The sequence below is a fragment of the Chiloscyllium plagiosum genome, chromosome 9 (assembly GCF_004010195.1).
Source record: "Chiloscyllium plagiosum isolate BGI_BamShark_2017 chromosome 9, ASM401019v2, whole genome shotgun sequence".
Classification (NCBI taxonomy): Eukaryota; Metazoa; Chordata; class Chondrichthyes; order Orectolobiformes; family Hemiscylliidae; genus Chiloscyllium; species Chiloscyllium plagiosum.
The window spans coordinates 23203248-23212390 of record NC_057718.1 but is presented as its reverse complement, the minus strand read 5'-3'; positions in this window follow the sequence as shown (position 1 = coordinate 23212390).

Genomic DNA, 9143 nt, shown 5'->3' with positions numbered 1-9143 from the left:
ACTTCCTTAGTAAACCACGGCACCTGCACTCGACCACTTCCTCCCTGCCAGACAGGTACATACTTATCAAGGGCTCTTAGTAGCTGTTCCTTGAATAAGCTCCACATTTCAATTGTGCCCATCTCCTGCAGTTTCCTTCCCCATTCAATGCATCCTAAATCTTGCCTAATCGCATCATAATTGCCTTTCCCCCAGCCAAAACTCTTGCCCTGCAGTATATACTTATCCCTTTTCATCACTCAAGTAAACATAACCGAATTGTAGTCACTATCACCAAAATGCTCACCTACCTCCAAATCTAACACCTGGCTAGGTGCATTGCCCAGTACTGAATCCAATGTGACCTCACCCCTTGTTGGCCTGTCTACATAATGCGACAGGAAACCCTCCTGCACACACTGGACAAAAACTGACCCATCTAAAGTCCATGAACAATAGTATTCCTAGTCAATATTTGAAAAGTTAAAGACCCCCATAACATCTACCCTGTCACTCTCACTCCTATTGAGAATCATCTTTGCTATCCTTTTCTCTACATCTCTGGAACTATTCAGGGGCCGACAGAAAGCTCCCAACAGGGTGACCTCTCATTTCCTGTTTCTAACCTCAACCCATACTACCTCAGATATGAGTCCTCAAACGTCCTTTCAGCAACTGTAATCCTGTCCTTGACTAATAATGGAGGAGAAAGTGAGGGCTGCAGATGCTGGAGATCAGAGCTGAAAATGTGTTGCTGGAAAAGCACAGCAGGTCAGGCAGCATCCAAGGAACAGGAGAATCGATGTTTTGGGCATAAGCCCTTCTTCAGGAATGAGGAAAGTGTGTCCAGCAGGCTAAGATAAAAGGTAGGGAGGAGGGACTTGGGGGAGGGGCTTTGGAAATGCGATAGGTGGAAGGAGGTCAAGGTGAGGGTGATAGGCCGCAGTGGAGTGGGGGCAGAGAGGTCAGGAAGATGATTGCAGGTTAGGAAGGCGGTGCTGAGTTCGAGGGATTTGACTGAGACAAGTTGGGGGGAGGGGAAATGAGGAAACTGGAGAAATCTGAGTTCATCCCTTGTGGTTGGAGGGTTCCCAGGCAGAAGATGAGGTGCTCTTCCTCCAACCGTCGTGTTGCCATGGTCTGGCGATGGAAGAGTCCAAGGACCTGCATGTCCTTGGGGAGTGGGAGGGGGAGTTAAAGTGTTGGGCTACGGGGTGATTGGGTTGGTTGGTCCGGATGTCTCAGTGGTGTCCCAGGATGTTGCCTGACCTGCTGCGCTTGACTAATAGTGCCACACCTCGTCTTTTACCATCTTCTCTGTTCTTACTGAAGCATCTACATTCCAGAACCAGCAAAAACCATTCCTGTCCCTGCTCAACCCATGTCTCAGAAATGGGCACGACACTGAAACCCCAGGTACCAATCCATGATGCAAGTTCACTCACCTTATTCCGGATGCTCTCTGGTGTTGAAGTAGACACACTTCAAACCAACTTCTAACTTGCCAGTACCCTCTTGTGACTTTGAAACCTTATTTCAAACCTCACTACTCTCAATGTCCTGTATACTCAAACTACAATTTGGGTTCCCATCCCCTTGCTGAATTAGTTTAAATTCTCCCGAAAAGCATTAGCAAGTTTCCCCCCAGGATATTTGTACCCCTCTGGTTCAGGTGAAGACCATCCTGTTTGTAGAGGTCCCACCTACCCCAGAGGTTCCACTTGCTTCTGCTGGCAAATATTATGCTGTAAAACTTGTAATATTTCTGTCATTTTTAGCAAATCATCCCATTTACTCCTTGTCCACTAACATTGACAGGTATAAGACTGGCAGCAGGGAAGAATATATCAAAGAATCAGACCCAGCGAGGTGCACTACAGAGGTGAACAGCATAGAAGAACCTTTCTCTTCAGTTGATGCCAAGTCATGCATGTAATAACAGTCTGACTTTGTACATGGCAGTGACGTGAAGTATGACCTCGGTTTTTATCACAAGGATTCAGTTACAGCTGGCAACCAATTTAGAATCCCTGAAGCAGACATGAACGATGGATTGACAATAGGCAATGACAGGATAATCAGACGAATGCAGGTTTGGATGTTTTGACCCCATTGATTGCTGTAAGGTGCCCTTAAGACGGAGGCATTTTCTTGTGAGATCCACAAATCCATTCAGTACAAAATTATCAAAGCAATTACTTTTGCCACAGCGTGAATTCAACAGCACAATTTTTTTTAAATTATTTTTCAGCATTTGATAGTCTTTGGTATCTTTTAAAATTAAAATTAGGCTTAAACAACTTAAAACCTGAGCGAGCAGGGAAAGATTAGAACAACAAAGGTAATGACATTTTGCTAAAATCAGTCAACAAATCCTGCAACACTGCAAATTCCAAGATGACAGACAACCACCTAGAGACATTACGCCGTGTGAAACCACATTTGTAAACCTCTATCCCCCCTAAAGGATAAAAGCTCTATTAAACCCTTGGAAACAAATAAGTACCTGTTCCTTCTGCAGGGAATTTCATGAGGTTTCTACCGAGGTTGCTTGCAGAGAAGAAACAGTTGATTGTCAGGTCAACAAATAGAAAAATAATCTATGAAAGAAAGAGATTAATATTGTATGATTGCACACACACATATGGGAAAAATGTATCATTAATAGAGAGCATTTGCTTTTTCTGAGATATTAAAGAAAGAGTTTCTTCGAATGAAAGCGCTTAAAATATTGAGATGCAGCATGTTAGTGCTTTTAGATATTTACTAATTGAGTCATAAGAGACTGAACAGGGGTAAAGGAAATGCATATTGATTGGTGAGATGTGACAAGTGTTGTTTCTCAATAATTGGTGCTGAAACCTCAATTTTTCACATTTATAAAAACAACAATAAGAGGGAGGTGCAGGTCCAAGTGTGCAGATGGCACTAAGTTCTAGGGAACAGTAAGTTGTAGACATGAGAGTGCAGTATTGCAAAGAGCCACAAGCAAATAAATAGGTGGGAAAATCAATAGTAAATGCTGTATGTCGTCTGAATGCATGAGGTCAGGTCAGACATCCTGCCTGAGTGGGCAAGTTGCATGCACTAATGTCTCCCCATCTCCAGCTTAATCATCTTCTCGTACTGGAGACTGACATATAGTCTTCTGCATGATTTAGTGTATTCTGCTGCCATTGCAACTACTTGGGTACATTCTGCTCTATTGTCGCTCTCTAATTGGCCACTAAAATCTTGGGGTGTTACCATTAATCAGAAACTGTACTGGACTAGCCATAAAAATACCATGGCTGCAACAGCAATTGGGAGGCTCAGAATTCTGCAGCCTGTAACTCATTTCCTTTCTCCCCAATGTCTGCCCACAAGGCTCAAGTCAGGAGTGTAATAAAATATTCTCCTCTTGCTTGGATTAGTGCAGCTTCAACAACACTCAAGTAGCTTCATACAATCCAAGACAAAGTATCCTACTTGATTGGCACATCTTCCACCACCCTATGGGCAGAGTGGTGGCTCAGTGGTTAGCACTGCGGCCTCACAGTGCCAGGGATCTGAGTTTGATTCGGGTGATTGCCTATGTGGAGTTTGCACATTCTCCCGTGTCTGTGGTTTTACGCAAGGTGCTCCAGTTTCCTCTCACACTCCAAAGATGTGCAGGTTAGGCTGAATTGGCAATGTTAAATCACCCATAGTGTCCAGGGATGTACAGGCTGGGTGGATTAGTCATGGGAAATGTAGGGTTACGGGGATAGGGTAGGCAAGTGGGTTTGAGTGGGACGTTCTTCGGAAGGTGCAGTGTGGACTCAATGGGCCAAATGGTTTGTTCCATAATATGGGGATTCTACGATTTAACATTGCACTGTACACAATCAAACAGTGGCAGCATCTGTACCATCTACAAGATGCACTGCAGCACCTCACCAAAGCTCCTTGAGAACACGTACTAGACCCATAACCTCTACTACATGAAGGAAGAAGGCATCTGATGCTCAGGAATATGACCAACTGCAAGATCTGCTGCAGGTCACACACCAGTCAGATTTAGAGCTATATCTCCATTTGTTCACTGTTGCTCAATTAAAGTCTTCAAGTACCATCCCTAATAGCTTTGTGGTATACCTACCAAACATGGGCTGCAGGAAGGGAGCTCTTTATTGCCTTTTGTCACTTAGAATTGACTGATAATGTTGAATGGGCTTCACAAAAATATCACCCTCTCAGCCTGACCATAAAAGCTCACTTACTAATGTAATGAAATATGCATTAATGCACCTATTATATCATGACATTATTCTTGATTAAAATGATATTTTTCAGAACTTTTGCAAATCGCTTTTGCTTTGATTTAAATATATGGGTCCCTGTAGTATGTTTATGGTAGAATGTTTAATGGATTGATACTAACATTGGTTGAAAGGAAAGCCAAGGATGCAAGGAATTTTAGGGAAATCTGTAAGAGAAACATGATTCGCAAGCTCCAATTAGATTCTTCTGAAATGGAGCTGAGAACTGATTTGAAATGGGTTCTGAGGAAGGGTCACTCAAAATACTAACTGATTTCTCTTCACAGATACTGCCTAAAAACTGCTGAGTTTCTCCAGCAATTTTTGTTTTTGCTTGTTTCTTTTAAAATGCAACATGCTGCAAATGTCTGGCCTGATTTTCTATTTAATTGTAAAAATAAGTTAAAGAAAGATTTTGCATTTGTATATTTATACTTATACAACCACAGGATGTCTCAAAGCCCATTACAGTTCATGAAGTAATTTGAAAGTGCAGGAACTACTATAATGTAGGAAACACAGCCATTTTTCACAAAGCGAACTCCCACAAACCACAATGTGATTATGACCAGATTCTCTGCTTTTGTGCTGTAATTTAGCCCAATGCTTCCACTGTTCATCTGCAGTGGGCATGTAGGATATCAGTTTAACCAATCACAGGGAAGATGGCAGCACTAACAACACAGCAATCCCACAGTACTGCACTGCAGTATCAATATTGATCTTTACCTTGAAATGAGACTTGAACAGTAACCTTCTGATTGTGAAATAAATGTGCTACCTACTGAATTACAGCTGATACATACCTTTGGACAGGTATTACTTCACAACACATAAAAAGGAAATGGTTGTGCGCAGGTATTCACTTCAATGCTTATACTCATGTAATGATGCTGACAGCATGGTGTGAAACTGGCGTGAGGAAACAAAATTTGCTACGGCAAAACTAGTGAATTTTAGAAAACATACATCCCATAAACATCTGTCATTTTAAATGCACTTGCTCTCCCAAATGTAATACATGTAAAATTGTCTAAAATTATTTTGCAGATGAGTTTAATTGCTGATAATAAAGGATTGGATCTGATGAAGTACAAGAACACATTTTTATGCATGTATGAAATTGGATTCAGATCCACACTGAGTTGTACAGATTATCACTCACACCAGTCAATTACTATTGTTAATAATAAAATGAACTCATTGTATATATTCACTGTTTGACATTGAGTTTCTATTTGCTTCTTCTAGTTATTGTCTCATGAACATGCCAACTCCCTCCACCTCATGAGGTGCTGTTCATGATGAAGCTTGCTACCATCATTGTCTTTAAATGGCATTAACTCCAAGGTCTGTGTGATCTTGTGTGGTGGAGGAAAAGCACTCCCTAGTCTAACTAGAAGAGCCTCTTACAGTGAGCAATCTATTGTTAATTGTGTGTTAGAAACTAGTTCAGATTGCATTGATACAAATGACACTGTTACAGAGATTCGGAGGTGGAACTGATTGTTAAAAGTTAGTCTGTGGAGATCCTAAACTGTTCTGCCCACATAGCAACATGACATCATCATGTATGGCATACCTTTGTATTCACCCTTTAAGAGTCATGCGTCTCAGTCTCAATCTGGTAGAATCGGCTATGTTAAGGCAAAATATTTGAGAAATGTTTAAATGTTATTTAAAGTCAGAGACGTTTAATTGCAGGTGATCTTTTGTGCTGGTTTGACGTTTAGTTCCATCTGACTAGACCCTGGTTTGAATAGCTAGTCACATCACCAGCTTCATATTGTATGGTTCAGTTGACCATGATGGTTAGGGAACACTCACTTGACTAGTCATTTCCTGAGGTGTACAGGCACTAACTTGTAAGCATATTTATAAACATTTTAATATCAGAAAGTATACACTGAGAAGCTTACTACTGCACACTGGTGAGTTTGCTAATTGTTTCAATATAGTTTTTTTAAACATTACTTTTTAAGTGATTTTAGATCGGGCTATCTAGAGGTAAATGACAAGGCATCCTTATCAAAAATTCTGAAGAAGAGCATGACCAAATGGTGAACAGACTTGGTGAGACAAATAGCCTCATGTTGCTCCTTTTTCTTATGGTCTACATCTTATATCATGATTCCAAATGGTGCGGGGGTAAAATTGGTGGATAGGTTAGGGGAGGCCAAAGATCGCGGTGTTGGAGGAGATTACACTCCAATCAGGATGAGGCAGGTCTGATGCCTCAGATTAGGGAAACCATGGGTTTTGGAGTCAGGCTAGAGAAGTGGAGCTGTGAGTATGGAGTGAGGGGGTTATGAGAGGCCTGGGAGAGAAGGTAGTTGGCAAGGTCTTGATCACAGAGGCTTCTCAAACTGCGAACCATGAAGGCACTGACTCCCCCTTGAATCTCCTAAATTCCAGCACTGCAGGGTTCCCAGACATTCTGGAAGCCCATTCGTTATAGGATAGTTCTACCATCTCAGGAATTAGTCCAGTCAATTAGGGCAGTAGATGTTCACCAGGCAAAAGATATAGTGACTATGGAACAGGAGAAATCCCTGTTTGTCTTCAAATTAGGCATGGAATCATGAGCATTCATTTGATTGACTGGAAGAGCCTCCATTTAACATCTCATTGACAAAAGAAGAATCGGAGTAAATAGAATCAGGATGATTGAAAGTAACTAATGGGAAGGAAGAAAACAAATGTTATTGTAACAATTGTGATGTAGGATGTACTTTTCCAGTGGGAGATCCACAGAACAGACATTGGCCTACAAGCTGTTTTGAGCATGTTAAGTAATATATATTGTACACAAGATTTGTACACAAGTCCCTTCATGATAAGCTGGAATGCCATTGAAGTAGCTAAACAGATGCAATGGACTGCTGCAAGGAAATAGAAGATATAATGGGGGACCAGTCATACTAAACCAGTCCTATAGATCTTGAAGTTGTCAGCTGAACAACAAATTAATGAAGACCAGGGAATAAACCTACAGCTGAATTGGCTGAACATGAACTGTGAAACAGAAAACATGTGTACGGGCAAAATTAAGGTGCATAAGTCGTCATATAAATAAAAAAAACTCTTAATTTCAATTATGTAGGCAATTAAGACAGATTCTATAATGTGCTGTGAGCTGGGTTGTATGATATTAAGGCAGGAAGAGATAAGATAATATTTTAACCAATTAATGGTCCAAGCAAATTCTATCAGACATTTTAACAGCCATAATATTAAATGCAATGTGCAGATTAATTCTCAGTAATCTGTTGACAAAATACAAAATGCTGCTATACAACATCAGTCAGACAGCACTGTCATTCTCTCAGGCATGCAACAACAGACATTATAACTGTGTACCTGAGTCATTTTCATGCTGTGTTCCACATATCACAAGAGTTGCCCCCACAAAAGATGCATTTTTATAAAACATAAATATATCGGAGCTATAATGTACCTTGTGGATGGTTATTCATTCTAATAAATATGTTATTGGTACTGTATCTGAAACAGATTCTAAGACAGTGTCTCCTTTACAAACCATCAAACTAAAGGTCTCCCAGACTAATGTACTTAATTCCCTCAGGACCAGGGACATCACAACAGACTCTCAACTCCTTGAATATCTTCCCCCCCGCCCCATGGCCGCCACACCATTTCATTTCCCCCTGGATAATTTCATTTTTGAACTGAAGTACCTGTCAATTGAAAGGAGGAACAAATAGTGCAGATGATTTTAGGTGGTGGGTAATTTAAACTGATTTTAAGTGGTCATCTGATATAGAAGAGATGAGCCCAAAAGAAGATTTATCACATGGACTTGGGTGACTTAACATATAGTCTTGTTAAATGCCATGCTTGTTCAGGAGCCCAATTATATTTTTCATGGACTTCAGTTTATTAAACTCTAATTCACTTACCACTGAAATAATTCATACCATTCTCATTTTCTTTTGTCATCTTGACCATAATTTTAAACCCAAAATCTAGAATTCCTTCATAAATTCCTCTCACACTCCACTTTCAGTTCTTCAAGCGCTTTCTTAAATCCTCTACTCGATCAAATCTTTGACCATCCTCATCAGTCATTCCCTCTTTATCTCAACCCTGTAGATTTTCTTTGACAGCTATGGTGCCATAATTGCTGTTGTAGCTGAAGATTCCAACTTCTACTGTCTTCCTTTATCTTGACACATTTCTCTGAGTTGTCTGCATGTTTCCTCTTCAGCTCCTTTATAACAACTTGCTGCTTTGTGATGGACCAGCTGCTCTCCAATTCATACTCTTTATTCCAGAGATCATAGCTGGGTTTTCATTTCCCTGCTTCTGCATTCTGCTGTCTCCTCCTTCCCTGTCAACTAAAACAAAAGGAGGAACATCACTGGCTAATGAGCAGACAATGATGAATGTGGGGTTGCTCACTGAGCGGATGGTTCGCTTTCAGACATTTAGTCACCATATTAGGTAACATCATCAGTGAGCCTCCAGATGAAGCATTGGCAGCATGGCCCACTTTCTAATTATGTGTTTCGGTTTCCTTGGGTTGATTATGTCATTTCCTGTGGTGATGTCATTTCCTATTCTTTTTCTCAGTGGGGGGGCAAATGGGATCCAAGTCAATATGTTTGCTGGTAGAGCTCCGGTTGGAATGCCATGCTTCAAGGAAGTCCCGTGGGTGTCTCTGTTTGGCTTGTCCTAGGATGGATGTGTTGTCCCAGTCGAAATGGCGTCCTTCCTCATTTGTATGTAAGGATACTAGTGAGAGAGGGTCATGTCCTTTGATGTTCAAAATCTGGATACGTGCCGAAGGGATATGCTCACACAAAGTCCCAGAAAAGGCAGACATTATAACTGAGAGTAACAAACTAATGTAAATTACATTGC